The 17,118-nt window shown below is 40.8% G+C and overlaps 1 protein-coding gene and 1 long non-coding RNA gene across 6 annotated transcripts in view; one reads left to right on the top strand and one right to left on the bottom strand.

Annotated features, from left to right (window-relative positions):
• The window catches only part of LOC147650840 (uncharacterized), a 30,945-nt gene extending 23,592 nt beyond the window's left edge, over window positions 1–7,353 (top strand). The window contains exon 5 of the mRNA XM_086847151.1: window positions 4,410–7,353. The gene's annotated coding sequence lies outside the window, so the exon portion shown is untranslated. The remainder of the gene's footprint in view (window positions 1–4,409) is intronic.
• Window positions 1,374–17,118, bottom strand: part of LOC111934629 (uncharacterized) — a 207,760-nt gene continuing 192,015 nt past the window's right edge. For 4 of the 5 annotated variants that reach the window (XR_015275236.1, XR_015275239.1, XR_015275240.1 and 1 more), the window contains 2 exons: window positions 16,249–16,352; window positions 12,041–15,183 (listed from right to left, as the gene is read on the bottom strand). This is a non-coding gene — a long non-coding RNA (uncharacterized LOC111934629). Of the gene's footprint in view, window positions 2,703–7,759; window positions 7,849–11,860; window positions 11,952–12,040; window positions 15,184–16,248; window positions 16,353–17,118 lie in introns of those variants that run through there. The other variant, XR_015275237.1, reaches the window with a different exon arrangement.

The raw sequence follows: 17,118 nt of genomic DNA, 5'->3' as shown, positions 1-17,118 counted from the left end.
GACAATCACTGTAGAGCCATAGGGTGGGAGAGGAGTAAGGTCTTTACTGCAATTCCCCAGGCTGAAATAATGCTGCTTCTGTCTGCAGAGAAGGATTTGCCAAAGCTTGTTTTTTGGGTTGATGTTTTGTTAAAACAGAACACCTGACCAGCAGTGTTGAACTATGCTGTTTTAATGTTCATAGGTAGATGTCATATTAATTTTAAAAAAAAAACCAACAAATTTTTTTGATTTTTCTGTGTAGAGAAATAAATAATTTCAGTTTAAGAGGTCATGTTAAAGTGAAAAATTATGCATTTACCCAAGCTGAAATTCTTTTGTCATTTCATTTTGTGGAAACATGGAGTCCCGTAGGCATTTACAGTGTTTGGAAATGACTGTCTTACATGGAGCTCTAGGTTACTTCTCAGCTCAGATTCACAGGTTGGTATGGGTCATAATTATGGCAAGAATTGGCTGAAGACCACAGCAATTAATTCTTCTTATGGCTTATTATTATATTCTAAATACTAAATTGTTATGTCAAATAGTCTGAGAGATTTGATAGCTGACCCACAGACAGTGCACTGCCTTTGCTTACATACTTAAGCTACTAGTATTCCTAGGAAGATACAGCTTATTAATTCATTATTATTTTATTGATGTTCGATTGATGTCTGATTAAATATAAATTAGACACTTGGTAATAATAATGTAGTAGGATGAGGCAGGTGAGATTCCCCCAGGATAGTTTGTAATGAAGCTTCAAATTTTTAATAATCTTAAACTCATAAATAAATTATTGAGGGTGAAACAAATGCAGAAATACTGAAATAAGCTATAAAAATGTTAAGTGGTGATGAAGAGACACATAATCTGCTGGGAGATCTGTGTGAGAACGTGCATTTGGCACTAAGTCATGTCGGTCAGAATCATTTCATATTTAGGTGTGTATCTGCCCCTCCTATCCCATTGTTATGCTGTACAATCCTGTTCCCAGACACTTTGCTTTGCCTGGGAACAGTGTTAATTTAATGCACTCAGGTGACCCCAGAGGCACTGGAATGACACGGCAGCAGCAGTCCAGAGTGCTGCAGTGATTCCTGCTGTTAGCAGAGCTGCCGGCGAGCCCGGGCGCTCTTCCGGACAGTTGTCTGTGAACTCTTCAGGGAGAAGTCAGGGGGAGCTGTCTCTTTGACCACACTGTCAGTGTTGAGAAGGACACATCCTCTCACTTAGTTATATCTTTCATCTTTTCCTTGGAAGACAGATTTCTCAGGTGCCCCTCTGTTTTTCTTAAAGAGTTAGAAAGGATACCATAAGTCTCTCTTAGAAAAGAAAAGAAAGAAAGAAGAACTTACCCTTATGTAAGGAAAGAAGGAAGTAGACAAGGAGAGGATTCTGACAGTGTATTTGCTGGTTTGTTTGGGGTTTTTGGGTCCCCAGTATTCTGCAAAGATTTCAAGAGATCCGAAATCCCCCATTTCTTCAGTAAAAACAGCACCATTATCCCAGCCTTGTAAGACAGAGTGAGATCCCAAGGCAATACTCAATATCTGTGTTTTAGACTCACCATAGTGGGAATTGCAGAAACTCAGTACTTCGTGAAAGCTGCTGGTAATTTGAAGAGTTAAGTCCTGCAGCAGGTTATCAAATGTAAAGAAGCTTAGTTCCTAAGATTAATTTTGTAGTATTTCCATCTGCAGAAGTAAGGGAATACACAAAAGCCTGAAAATCTGGCCCTAGGACCATAGCCACTGGTTTAGACTTTCACCTAAAATTATATTCCAAGAATCTGACGGTTATTGAATGGCCAAAGGGTTGTAAACTAGGTATTTGGCTCAATACAAGGTACAGAAAAAGACAAGTATGCTGCTTTTCTGATGTGAGAGACCTTGGTTGCTAGGAGGAAAGCATTCAAGTGTTTGCTTATGTTTTGCAGGGGTGTTAACACTGTGGGATAAACAGATAACACCACGCCTTTAAATAACATTTTCTTAAATAGTGAAACTATTCCCTAATGAAGAAATTGCAGTAATCACATTTCTGTAAAAATAGGGAGTTATGGTATCTATGTAATTCAAGTGCTGGATTTTTCCAAACAAAATTCTGCTGGCAGATATATATTTGTATAATTGGAGATTTTGAAATCAACTTGTTGACACACAGAAAATTGTTGCCTCTCCCTAACAGGGTTAGGAGAGAGGAGTCACATGTGTGATTTGCAGCATCCATAGCAAAATGATGTTCTTTTTGGTAGATATGGTTATTCCCGTGCATCTGCAATGAGGCCCATGGGTACAGAAAACAGATCCAGCTTGAATCATTCTTCACTTTTTCCATGATGTGCCAGGCCAGCATGGTCTGGTGGAACTGTTTGCCAGTTCCTGTCCATACACTTGCTGACACTTCTCTGGGGAACCACATTAAGCTTGGGTCACCAGATGTCTGTTCCTCCTCCTCCATGTGTCAGGGCAGGCTGGGCTTAGAAGAAGGTCCTGCCCTGTTCTTGATGTTGTTTGCACACTGCCCAGATTTCTTGTGACTTGTGTCAGTGTGACAAAAAGTCCTTTCCAGGCTCTGCTTGCTGCCTTGGATGTAGGGTCACTGTTAGAGATGAATAAATGCTTTGCAAGATCCCTGCCACTTTCTCATGAAGGAATTAAAGAAGTCTCAAGGCTAGTTTCACACTTGGGGCTCCTCTTTTTTGCCATTTTCTTGTCCTGCAAGAAAATAAGATATAAATTACTTCAAGCACAACACCTTCTGCTTCAACTTTGATGCAAAGGTCTTATAATTCAGAGAATGTATCGGTCTAAGAACAGAAAGATTAAATAGGCATTAAACAGGCATTTAAACTGTTTGGAACCCTATGTGCCTCTGCTGTGTGCACATAAAGCTCAGCTCAGGGAATGCAGCAAACATTCTGCAGCCTCCAGAGATACCTATAAATTTGATGTTCTGTATTTGCTCTTGTCTCCCTTTAAAAGGCTCTTGTTGCTGCACATCTTTATTCAAAGTTACTTCTGGTGAGGCAGAGTAGAGGATAACATTTATAGTAATTGGTAATCAAAAGGAAAGAGGAAACAAAGGAAAAGGCCAATAATGCAAGACAATCATTAAGTGCCAAATATAATTTGTCAAAGGTGTTCCTTCTAAATTGGATGAAGACAGCATTTTTTCAGATCAATACTGCCTCAGTGACTCCAGTACAGTTCTGGTAGCTCTTGGCTAACAAATAGGAAGAATTGATATGTCCTATGTGTAAATATCAAGACCAAAGAACTTAATGGATTAATAGACCTTGACTGTGGTCAGGTATTGCTGTAAAACTGGGATTGGCAATATGCAAGGGTTGAAGCTGGCACAAATCACATCCATGGCCTGATTAGCTATGAGCCAGCCTCGTAGATCAGCACAGCCAGAAGTTCAAAGTTTCACAGCAAACTGAGCTCAGTAGTAAATACTGTCAAGGAGTACATGCCCTGGTTCTTGGTGATCTTTGTGGGAAAACATGTATTGAATTCATTCATAGTTTGAGCTGCCTATCAGAGGAGGTGCATTAAATATTTGAGCCAGTTGTTGCCCATCTTTGTCCACACATCTTACCCAACCTGATACATTTAATCACCAATATAATGTGTTCTTGCTGTGATTTAGTATGATACTATATTCTTACCTGTTACTATGTGTCAAATACTGTGTTTTATTTCAAAATATGTGATGGGACTAAAGAAACTGATGTCATACAACAGAGGGATAACCTTATAACAGGAAATGGTATTTCAACTTAAGTTTCAGAGGGTGGATGATATTCTGAGCATTTAGTAGAGCAGAACATCCTGGTAGCCTGCTGACAGGAGCAAGCAGCTCATGGTTCCTTACCCGGTGTTCATTAGCCCTCACTGTGCCGTAGGAGCCCCTAGCTCTAGCAGCAGAATTCTACATCTGTGGAGACAAAGCCTTCATAGTCTAAGCAAACCACAAAAGCTTGTCCTGAGTCCCAAGAACAAGTGTTTGCACTGGAATTCAGGCATCCTAATTCACAGCCAGCACAGTTTACTTGAGAGCAGACCTAGTGTGGCACTCTGGTATCCCTTGGGATGAAGGAGTCATCCATATCTGTGCACACCTACAAACCTCTGCATCTGGCAGCCTCAGATCTTCCTGAAGACAGCTCTGCAGCAGGAAGGAGCATCCCAGCTGCATTTTTCATCAGGAGATATGCTAATTTTTGCTGCAACAACTGTATATTACCTGACAATTATTTTCTCCAGTCTCTTGGGTTCACTTTATGTCTGGTTGTGTTTAGAATCCCCAAATGATTATGAAATAGGTAGAAATACCTGATAATTTAACAGGCCCTTTCTGTTTTTTTCTAAAGCTCTATTAATATAATTTCTTCGGTGTCTGTTAATATTATTTCTTAGGTGTAACCATGTCTTGTTCAGCATCTATCCATTGTGAATCATGCAGACACATCAGTGAAAGACCAGAACCTGCTGCAGACTGTGAGCAACAAGAAATTTCAGCTGTCTGACTGCAATAAGGGCTTTGCAAGATCACCAATAGTTTTTATATTCAGAGTTAAATAGAGCAATAAGATGGAATTTCAGCTTTAGTGCAATGGGTTGCAGCTCTTCAGTCAATCAAATTATAGTTCAATCAGTTCATTTTAATCACTTCTCTGGAGAGAAGTAAACCCCTATGTTGAAGAATATGCAGCAATTTTATTGATGGAAAGTTTAATTGTTTCATTTTTCCTTACCGTCTGTAACATACTAGACTTTTAATCAGTGGGAACTGAAGTTATAATGAAGTAAAGTCCACTTTCCACAGTTCACAACTAGCTGAAAATAATTGGGTTGAGACTCCCATCCAGACAGTGTAATGCCTCTGGCATTTTCCTGAAAACTACACTTAATTGCTTTGCTGATGTTGTTAAGTGGTCCTAAGGGGGATGAAGTAGTAAAGCTGCTCACATATGCAGGGAAACAATACACAAAAAATGCCTTACAAGTCCTTAAAGGAGGACCAACTAGTGACTAGAAGACAATATATATTGCACTTTTTCCCCCTTTCCTATACCAGAGTGAACATACAGGAGAGGCTGATAAAATCACCTGGAAATTCTATAAACACCAACAATATTTCTATTTAAGGGCAGTAAGCTTGGGAGCCGAAGTACAGAAAACGTCAAGGCAGAGCTCTTGCAATCAAACCTGCATCTTTAGGCTAGCCCAAGTTGCTTGGCCTTTTTATCCTGAAGACTGGTGAGCTGTCTTCAGCATCTTGGCCTGAGGAACAGATGTACTCTTGTCCCCAGGGAGGGAGGACAGCTTGCTCTCTGTTCTCTGAAGTGACAGGATCTGAGCCAGCCATGAGCTGAAAGCCTTGTCCAGGCATCAGTGAGACCAGCACATGTACCCTGTAAGGCTCTAAACATAGCCAGATAAAGAATAACACTTTGGCATTTCTCCTCCATGGCAATTGTTTAAAATGGTGAATTAACTGATAGACTCAAGGATATTCTGACGAAGAAATGCATTAGCTGTTTAATGGAGAAAATTATTTATTTAGGCTATTGCCCACTCGTATCAGTGTTAGAGCTGGAGCTGTTTTGTGAAGAGAACTATAGAGCTAATTTAGATATTTTAAGTAAGTGGGGGGCTTTTTTAGGTTTTTTTTGTTCTTGTTTATTTAGATATGTGGGCACAGTAAAGTCTGTCTCAACAACCTGACCTTCCTCAGCTGCTATTTGTGTAAACCTTTGTATGACCTTTGCTTATTCTGTTCTTGCTTTTACAGGCTCTGAACTGAACAGTTACCCCCTGATGATTTTCTAGAAAGGAACATAGGCAAAATTGAGCCACAGAGTTCTAAAGCTAAAATCTTAAAAGTTCCCTTAACCTTAGTTCAAGAGTTGGCACCTCAAATTTTGGCCAGCATAACTCTTCCAGCACCTGAAATTATACTTTTTCCATTGAAACAGGCTGAAGTCCAGACAGGACTCAAGTACCTTGACATGTAGACCCATGTTAGCTGTGCTCCCCCTAATATTAATAAATTTTAACATGTATTTCTCCTATGGTGAAATGCTCACATTCCATGTGCTGAAACTGCCAACCATCTGCCAAGGATATCAGTCCTCTGTGAGAAAGTGCCCTGTGTCCAATTCTCTCTGCTTGCCTGTCTCTGGGAGAACAGCTCAGCAGCAGCAGTGCTTGGGCTCTGCTCTTCCTGGGGTCCTATTTTGTCATGAGTAATGTGGTGTGGAATGGTTTTAGCAAATGCACCAAAGGAGGACTGGGTTGTGACAACTGGTGAGAGGTGGGGCTTGGGTTTTGTGTTCTCAAGAGATGGTGAGGGATTGGAGGAGCCAGGGCAAATCTACAGTGCAGAGGGAAAATAACCAACCTGGTGTGGCTGGCTGAAATTTATCTCTGTCTTGCCTAGCTGGTTTAGAGGGTACCCTGCTCTGCCCTGCCACTTTTTTTGGGGACAGGGTTTCTGTCCCAGAAGGAGGAGTTCTTCTTGGAGCTGTAATGCAGTCCCATGCAGCAGCACAGCTGCCAGCTGGTGCTTATTGTCAAGCAGAGCTGCTTGCTGAGGCTTGCATGTTTTAAAGTCTTAGCCTGGGTCTCAGTGGAAACAAGGAGGAAAATGATTTGACACACATTCCCCTGATTTGACATACTCTGTGGTTACAACATGGTGTGTCCTCCACAAGAAATCCAAATACATGTTGCTGTGCAGGCACAAATCTGACTGGTTCCTGATAAACTGTTCATGTGGAAAGATACAATTTGCATGGTTGTCATCAAAGCCAGTGTATGTATTCATTTGTGGAAGCATGTCAGACACCATATGTCACTAATATGCCTTTGATATGTTGGTTCACATATGTTGGAACACATCTGTTCTGTGTCTGTACTCTCTGTGCTATTTATTCTTTATTTCTTACTTTCTTTTGACTGAAAGTTTGATTTAAACCTTGAAAAAGTGTGGGATTAATCTTACTTTTAAAGAAGCAGAGTTTTGGTAATATTTCAGCATTTGGCCAATGTGTATCTTCTCACAGATGAGAAGGTCATTTAAAAGAGAATTTTTTTCCCCTTTCAGTAACCAGAAAAAAAAAAATCAGTTCCCAGGCAAAACAAAGATTAGATTTGACTACAAGTTTGTTAAATGAAAAAAATATTGTTTTAGTGTTGGGCAAGTTCTACAATGTATGGATTTGCTGAAAATAAGTCCTTGTAAGAGCCATATGTTACACCATCATGACAGTAAATTAGTTCTATCTGGAAACTTTTCTGATTCAGTTAAAGAATTTACTGTATAATAAATGACTTAATAAAGGAATGATATAATATACTATGTTTGTTAGGCTATTCATTATACATGGGTGAAACTCAAAACCAGTGTCACAACAAAAGAACTCAAAAATAGTTATTACAACTCATCAATCAACTGAGCCACTGCAGCACCCTTCAGAAGGCTTCAACCAGCCTAAAAGGCACAGTTTGGACAAAAGCAGAGAATGATACTTTTCTATAACAGGAAAAGAAGAAGAGATTTTACGAACCAACTGAGGATACCTGGAGAGTCCAGACACGAGAGTCCAATGCTCAAGTACAGGAGGGGCTTACGAACCATGGCAAGGGAGTGGCTGTGTGGGGCTCACCAGCATGGTGGCAGGAAGAGGCCCATAAAGAAGCGGCCAAGGTGGAGCTCTGAGTGTCCCACAGCTATGGCGTTTTGCCTTTCCATAAGAACTCACCTCGTATTCAGCAACAAATCACAAATGTCAGCTCTTGGTGGACTTCGGCAGCCTGGGCTTCATATTCTGCTGTATGGTTTGGCTCAGGCCTTAAACATAATTGCACATAACATTGGGAAATCAAATCTGTCTAAATCCAAAAGCTTTATGTCACTGTCAAGGAGTCATAGCATTTCCCAGCCACAGCTTAAAACAACTCACATCAAAACAAACCACCAACAGCTGAGTGCAGTTGGCCAGCAGCTAGTTTGTAAAAAAGGCCCTGAGTAGCCCAGAGCGCACCTGCGGCCATGGCAGAGCCCTGCCCGGGCTGCGGGGCTGGCTGGGATGAGGGGCCTCGGAATCAGTCAGTGCCATCTTGTGGCATTTCAGGATATTAAAACGCCCCTGAGCTACAGAAACTGCAAATGTCCTTGGAATCCACCACAATTCCAAAATTTGCAATGGTACCGCATGCAAAGCCCGTACAGCTACATTTGCTCGGCCATAGCTACTGCGGCTGTGCACGGAGAGGCTCAGCACCTGAATGATTAATAAGGCAAACGCCTACCAATTATGGCTCATTGGAGGGGCACAGATTAATGCCTGTAATTAGAAATCCCGGGAACAGATGGAGAATTTTGCAACATCAAAAGCCTGCTCTTTATTAGCCGTGTCCTGCGCTGGGCAAGTGGAGCACCAGGCCGCGGTTTGCCTGGCACAGCCATCCCCTGGGACAGAGCCAGGCAGGGGCTGCTCCCACGGGACCCCAACGGGGGCTGTGTGTGGGTACCTGCAGCTCCTGGGGCAAGGCTGAGCTGTGCTGAAAGCCACTGGGCAGCCCCCCCATCTCCCACCCACCAGGGACCCTGTGAGCAGCACGAGTTTGATGCTCAGAGGTGGCTGCTGCTGCATCACTTGCAGCCTCAAACCCTTCCCCTCCAGATCCCCAAATCTCAGTTCCTGGTACCAGCCTGAGCCAGGGACACAGCAGCAGCTGATATTACTGACTCAATAACAAAAATTTTAGCAAAGTATTCCTAACAGATATCCTACTCTCCTCACCCACTCAAATAGGGGAAAGGGCCTATAAGCCTTCATGTTATCATTTTGTACATATACTAACTATATAATATGAGAAAATGCATAATTTAATTTGATACACATAATATCTACCTACTCTATAAAGCAATTTATATACTATAAACAACACATCCAGTAGATAAAGTATTAATGCAAGTAATATAAGAATATATATAAAGGTATATATATAAAATGTGCATATAAATATCTATCTGGTAAAATTATATAAAGACAAATAATAGCATTGTAATAAATTTATAAGTAATGATATATAATTTTCTTTACATTGTATGTATATGTATTAATAAAAATTATGCTATTTCCCAATAGTGACTACTGCAGTACCTGAAGGGGACACATACCATTCCTAGCAGTGTAACATTTATTGCATAAAAAGGAAGGAAATAATAGAATCTTGAACAAGATTAAAATCAGCTCTGAGGCCTATTCAGTCAGCTGGTGGCCAGTGAGTCCCCCAGGGGGACATCCTTTCTTTACTGCATCAGAGGGTGCTGAGGGAAAGGGGACAGACCCCTGTGTGCCTGTAGGTAACACTGGCTCACTAACAAATACCTTTAATTCTTCCTTGTCTCATTGCCCACTTTGACATTGGTCAAGCATCCCAGGCACTCATCCAAAAGGCTTTTTGGGAGTGGTTACAGTGTAGTTACACACACAGTAATTTCTGCTTTCTCCCTTCTCCACTTCTATCAATTATTCAGAGATTTTCCTTTTTCTTTCTGTGACCCCAGATTTATTTTTTTTTTGAGGAGAATGCAATATCAATTTTATCAAATCTTCTGAAAAGAAAATCACTTTCACACTATACATGTTTCATTCAAGGACTTAAGCCCTGATGCTCATTCAGTATAATTTTAGTAAATAGTGTGCTTTTCTCAGCTTACAGCTTTACTGGGAGGTAGTCTGGTACAGTTGCCAAGTACAATTGTTTCCTTTAGGGTTTATTGCAGGGCACTGAATCCTGTTATAATCTCTTTTTTTGAGGACAGTAGAAATGCTCTGATTGCAGACAGACAAAAATTTCAGTACTTACAAGAAGTCAATTAATAGTAAATTGAAAACTGATTTTTTTCCGCTATTAATTTGATCACAAAGACAAAAAAACCCTTATATAATAATTTCATTGTTCTGGACTGCTACTATGGTTAGTTACACATATGACTAATGGGTTCACTCCAACCTGAACAAGGCACTTCTTATTTTCCAAACTAGGCAAACTGAGTTTTTATCTTCTATTAGCATAAGCTGTGTTATTAACACAAAGTAATCTTCCAAATAGTTTGAAGCTAATATGATAATTACAACATAATTGATTGCAATTGCTTGTTTTCCTAGGATGAAAGCAAATAATATTTCTTGCAAGTGTCTCTAATTTTCAAAACATTATCTAGACTTCTGTTGGCTGAACTCTTGCTGTAAATCTATAACTTAGACAACTATTTCCTCTCTGTCATGCTGGAAATGAAATATGCCTTTTGACCATGATTTATTTTTCTCACTTATTCCCTGTCCTGGTAGCAAGCACTGAGTTTTATTTTCTGATGGGCCAGACATTTTTTCTAGTTTTGCATATAAAAATTCCCAATAAGTCATCTCAGAGGGGATGAGATCAGCCTGAATTCCCACTACTTTCCTCTGGCCAAGGTATGTTAAAGCATTATTTTGTTGCTCATCAGAGGGTCTGGTGTAGCTGCAATGTGACTGGAAGAGACTTCTTTCTGATGTAGCCATGAAATACCCCCAGCCTCTTTCACCATGCAACTGGGGAATTGGAATTATGCACCCTGTAATAATCTCAGAAGGAACAGAAGCAAAAATACTGCAGCTGCCACTGAGAGGTAAAATTTGAATCCAGTTCAAGATTTGAATATCAGAGATACCTTAACACCAGTGTTCTCAGCACTGCCTTTTCATTTTGAAAAACGTAACATAGAGAGCAAGAGAGCTCACATTTTGAGAATGTAAGGGTTTCTCATTTCAGAGTTTAGGCTCTAGCTTTTGGAGACACATTGTGTAAGGTGGCCAAATGTAGCACTCTGACCTAACTCAGTCCAACATTTTCTCCCATTTCTTTACCATACAAAAGTATTCACAAAAAGTCCTGGTTTCTCTATAGGATTCATTACTGCATTATAGCACTGTATATTAGACTGGACTTCCAAGTTAGCCCTTGGAGAGATTGCATTTCTACTTTGTAATGATTTTACCATTGGAAAAGTTCATCTAGAAAGATGCCTTGGAAGCAATGAAGCCACAGTGGGAATTCTTCAAGTGAAGTATCCATCACTACTCAGTAGAGGAATTGGGGGGATATGTTAAGCTTGCTACATCCTCTGTCAATCTTTTGTTTATTACATTATCAAGTTGCTGGCACTGTGAAAGATTAAAACAGTTGGGTAAGTGCAAAGCATGGAGCTACTGAGCACTTTGATTATAAGTCAGACATCAAACTGGTATTTGAAGTGCAGAACTACTGAGCTTTCACTCTGTCACACAAACAGATGTTGCCGGAGGCAAGGAGGAAAGGAGCCCTGCATTTTTTTTAACTTGGCTACTGAACTTTGCACTACCTGAAGAACCAGGCACTGTGTGCAGCTCCTGGTTAGATGCCTTTCAAACCTATCTTCTGCCTAAGGGCTACCAGATGTGCAGCTGAGGCAAACTGATAGATTTTCCCATTGTGCATCTCCTCAGCCTGAGGACGTGCTGTTTATTGCTCTAAGTAAATGGTTGGGCTGCTTTATTAATTTAGGAGTCTGACAATAGTATTTTTCCCTTTTGCTCTACTTTAAGGAGACTTCCCAGTATGAGAATGAACGATTAATGAGCAAAGATACCCAGGGAGGAAGACTTCATCCTGGATACTTATCTAGAATTTCAGCTTGAATGATCCAACCAGAACCATTTTCCATGCATATTACTACCTGATAACTGTGGTCTGCCACACATGTATTCTGACAACCTTTAAAGATTGGTGGGGATTTGTCCACAGGGGAATCCTTAAGTCTGGTGACTTACCTTTCCCACTACCTGGACATCCATTCACTCCAAAGGATCCAAGAAACATCCAGTAAATGACTCTCCATGCACAATGAACTGCCCCAGGACCCTGGGTAAGTACATTCATGTCTCTCAGTGTGCAAGTAAAAAAAGTGCTTCCCCCTCTTTTTACAGGCATTAAGTAAACCTACAAGGAAATACTATAACACATTTAATAGGTGTGAAATTAATCTACAGGCTTATGATGGAGAATACCAGGGATTTCATTGACCACCAGTAGGACTGCACCCACCTCCCTCAAACATAAAAAGCTGTTACATTCTATACAGATTTTCTTCCTTTACAGGCATCATATATACACATCACTTCTGTATGTGTAAATACATCCACTGCTGTTGCCTATCACTCCTTATACCAGTGTCCAAAACACATGCTGGAGAACTGTGTATCTGTGTACCTTACAGAGAGATGAAGGTTTGAACTGGTGAAGTATTCCGCCATGTGGCTGCCACAATCCCATGTCACCATAGATGTTCTGTGTCACTGAGGGAGCAGACAGCAAGGCTGGTACTGGCAGAGAAAAGTGGCTTTTGGAGGGTAAACTAATGCAAATGCCACAGTTACAGAAGTGAGAGTGTCCACTTAGGAAAATTCATTTGAGAAGAGAACCTACAGAAGACTAACAATATGAGGAGGTGTACCTCAGAGAAGAAGCCCTCCTCTGAATAAATGTGGGCCATGATAACATTTTCTAATCCACAGCTATCTATAGTTTCTTTTTAAGCATATTAGTCTATGCCTACTTCCAAAAACCTACTATTTTGATAAGATTTTTTTGTTTAAAAATAACTATTTGATATTGGAATTGTACATAGAATTATTTTCCCCCTAGATAGGTTCCTGGTGTCTTTTTGCATTATGTGTAATCATGAGTGACCCCAAGGTCAGTTATTAACAAAACCTCACAGAAAACCCTGCTAGATAGGAAGAAACGTGAAAATCTCAAGGAACAAAGTATTTGACTTCTAAACAAAATGCCTGCCTAAGACCAAACCTCATTAGGGAAGTCCTCCAGGCAAACATCCTCTCATTATTTATTGTCATGGTTTGCTGAAGATTCCTCAGTGTAACTCACAATTGTGTTTTAAATAAATCTCTCTGTATAGTAAATGTGGTAATCTTGCATCTAAGCAACAGGGTTAGCTGAAAACTAAATAAGACCAAAATTTCACATTTCAGGGACTCATAAACAGCTTAGAGTCTGACAGCAGTGCAACAAGAGGCAAAAATATGACTGACAACATATGGCTGGAAAGTAGAATCACAGTGGCTGTACAACATAACAACAGAACAGTGAGACTGAAAAGCAAAAGCAATTAGCTGCAAGTCTAATGTGGAATTATTTATGGTGAGGAATTTCTTTATAGTAAAAGGATGCAGCTGTGTTTATGATTAACATTTAAGGCAAGAAGGTCTTGGATTTAAGGTTTTGCTTCCCATCCTTCATTCTAGCCTCTAGAGGATCAGTCGGGACTAGGCCCTCAAATGTTTTGAGGCACTCTGATATCTTGGAGGAATTGGTTTAAGCCTCTTAGAGTTCAACTGCTCATCTCAAAATTAGGGATACTAAAGCTCTTTCTCATAACAGGTACTGTGCATGGGAGGGTGCTAAGGAATGTTTTATCAAATAGTATTGCTATGGATCTTTCCAAAGCGGTGAAAGTCTGATACATTTTCCTTACAAATCTTATCACATCTAAGGGTTAACTGATGTTTATGCCTAAGCTGACCATGACTTCCATTTTTAATTTCACTAAACCACTAAGACCTCTTAAAGAAGTCCAGAATACTTCAGAAATTTCCATCTCTAATCAGAAGACTGTAAAGTTCTCTTCAAGGAGAAAACCCTCTGGTGTGATCCATTTGTCTGCTGTAGTTAAATATTCTTGGGCTGATTCAGCATCTGGGCTGATGAGCTGGCCCCTGGAAGTTCCTGCTTTGGTTGCTCTGGAGGAGGCTGGAGGGGCAGCACAGTGGAAAGTTCCTCTCCTCACCAGAGGACATGCACAAGCCACTCTTGCCAGGGCACAGTCTCCTGACTCCCTTGCTTGGCTCAGTGCACTGCCTCTGCTTCTGCCCATAAAAGATTCATTCTCTTAAATTTCACATTTATCACTTTCCATAACAAGGTTTCTCTACCAAGGTAATGCTATAGTCAAACAAATGTAAAGGTGGTGAGGATAGAGAGTAAAATAACTGAAAAGGTCTTTTTTACTCAGTGTGGTGAAAGGGGATATTAATACAAACAGATGGCTTTTTTTAGTGCACCTATTATAGTATATGCCACTATTTGCTGAATGCATACCTATGAGACTGTGTGTGTGCAATAAAACCCTTAGTTTATTAAGCATTTTTTCTATTCTGCTATGTCAGTCTAAATTCACTTTGAAGGCAGGAATGATGGAATTGTTCAATATATTGTGTGCACAAGGTTGTGACCTCTGCAATCAGCCTCTGAAACACCACTGTCTGCTTACTACTGGGGCAGCTGAAATGAATTACAAGATAGCATCATAAAACATTGTACTAAATCTGAGGCCTCTGAATATGCAGTTCTTGAGCATTTCTGTATTCTTTCTAACTTCCAAAATATTTACAACCTCTATAGGACTTAAAAAATGAAAATTGAACATACTGTTTTTACTGAACATCTTGTTTCTAAACAAGGTCTCAATCCTGCCAGAACTCAAATGGGTGAATGGCCTTGTTCTTGTAAAAAAAAGTGCCACTGATTTCTGCATCCATTTTTGTTTTTGTTTTGCAGGAGACATCCTGGAATTGTTATTGTTTCATCCAGCAGGAAGGCACTGGTACATCTGCCTGCATGGAGGACACATCTCTACACTGAGGCACATCCTAACCAGGGGAAGTGGGGGGGAAATGTTTTTGTTTTTAAAGGTGACAGAAGGAATATCCTCAACAATAAATCTGAGACCCCAAATACCTTGCTCTGCACATAAGATCCTCTTCTTGAAGATTGACCCAGCCAAGCTGGACACCCAGTGTAAAGCTGTCATCACTCTGCTTTTCCACACTTACTGAACTTCATTCTCTGTAACATATGCAACTAGAATTATATCAGCCACCACAACAATCTTTTCCTTTCATCAGCTCTGTAGCAGCAGCTCTGCCTCCCTTCTGTGCTGTTACTAGCGGGATAGCTCCAAATGATTTCTTTTCCACACACAACAAAGGCCTATACAGCATCAGCAGGGCCCATGAAATGGGAACCAACAAACAGAAAGTCCAGTTGCTGAAGTCATTCATTGGTGCCTCTTATTCTGCAAAACATTTAAACAGCACACTTGTACTAAAGCTGCTGTGAATATTCATTCAGTGCTCGTGGGTGAACACAGTTCACCAGACCCCTGTGTTAACACCACAGCTTTAACTCGCTTATGGAACTTGAAAACTTTCTCAGCAGGACCCTCTGAACAGATGTAATTTATATAGTACTTAAAAAAAATAAAGCTTTATTTATTCCTATCTTGAAGCTACAGGGCCTTGAGGAAAATGTGTTCACATGGTGAAAGGCCAAGCTTAACCACTCCATACTCCAGGAAGGGAAAACTGTCACTGAGCTGCAAAAAGCCAGGCTGTCCCACTCACAAAATGTTGTCTTTGTTCTCTGCATGAATCAATTTGTATCTGCTGATAACCCACTTCTTTCCAAGGATTTCAGGTTTAGGATTCCCTTTGATGCCAGACTCACTGCTGGAAACAGTAAACCACTCTAACTTTGATGGAGCTACAGTTATTCCCTCTAGTCAGCTATTTGATTGTTTCTGCTAAAAATATTATGTCACCGTTTCATTTTAGGTAGGCTTCCCCTCCATCCCATCTGATTTAAACCAGGCCAGTCAAAAGTTACAAATCTGTAACTTTGATAGCCCAAGAGGTATATAATGTTCTCATATAAAATATACATAAATTCATCCTTCCCCATATCATGTATGACTAAAACTGTATCAATGACCCCAGCAACCATTTTTCCTTCCATCATCCCCCTCTCCAGCACTGCTGTTTCCCATCTGTGCTGTCACCAGCAGTGTAGCCGTGGTGCCTCTGATGGAGTCACAGGAGCACAGAAACGCCCAGGGCTAGAGGTGCCTTGGTCTGAACACGTGTTGGTGCCAGCACTTGTGAGGGTTTCAGCCTGTCTGGAGCACAGGAGTGTTATATCAGGCAGCTCAGTCTGGTAATGGTAACCTAAGCTACCAGCAGCAGGGAGGCGTTTGTGCTGTGCTTTGCTTCGAGCAGTGCTCTGAGCCTGTGACACTGTCTGACACTGACTGATTAAGATACAGGTACTGTGGTGCTGTCAGGAAAGAAGAAAGAGGACTTGCCGTGCTGCTGTTGCTCATGGATCTCCAGCAGGGCAGCAGCCAGACACCAGTGCACAGCAGCCTCGTGCTCTTCCACCTCTTTGGAGAATTACTTTCCAGTCAGCCTGAGGAGATTAAGAACACACCTCGTTTTTAACACAGCCTGTCGCACCACACAGACTCCAAAGTCTGTGTATCACAGGTGATCGAATCCTCATGACTGGGGAGGGGACTGTGATAGGAGATGAGGGAGATGTGAGGACAAAAATATGAACTCAGTAATGAGCCTTACAGGAAACCATTAGGAAGGCTGCTCCTGACTGCTGCAAACAAAACCAGGCCCTAACAGGAAAAGAAACAGAGCTACCTAGTTATGCTGCAGATATAACCTTCCTTTTCTCCACAGCTTTTACTTGCCATCTGTAAAAAACAGACATTCAGATTTCTCCCTGATCCAAATTTTCTGGGTATCCCCAAAGCCCACACTACACTACAGAAGGAATGGAGCAAAGGATTACTTTGCCAGGCAAATGTGGGATGAGAATATTAGTTTCATTTAGTTTAAATCTCAGGGCTTTCCCCAGTACAAAAATGCAGGGTTTCCCAATGTACCTTTTCATCTCATCTCACAAATGATAGAATAATCATTTCCTTTCTCTCTGAAGGAAATGTGAAACTCTCAAAAAGACTAACAGATGTGGTGCCCAGACATAGAGACACTCTTGAGCTCAGGTTTACATTTTTTGCCTTCTGGAGTCACTTCTCTATACAGCCCATGCAGGTAGGAAGGCAAGCAGGAGTATAGAAAGTCTTGGAGAAATCTCTGCAGACCTGACATTCTCTTACTCATTTGTGTGCCAAACCAGATGTGCTTCTGTTGCCTGTGTGGTG

Source organism: Cyanistes caeruleus, chromosome 12 (assembly GCF_971803275.1).
Source record: "Cyanistes caeruleus chromosome 12, bCyaCae1.hap1.1, whole genome shotgun sequence".
In the NCBI taxonomy this organism is placed as follows: domain Eukaryota; kingdom Metazoa; phylum Chordata; class Aves; order Passeriformes; family Paridae; genus Cyanistes; species Cyanistes caeruleus.
The sequence above is the reverse complement of the archived record's forward strand: the minus strand, read 5'-3'. Positions and strand labels throughout refer to the sequence as shown.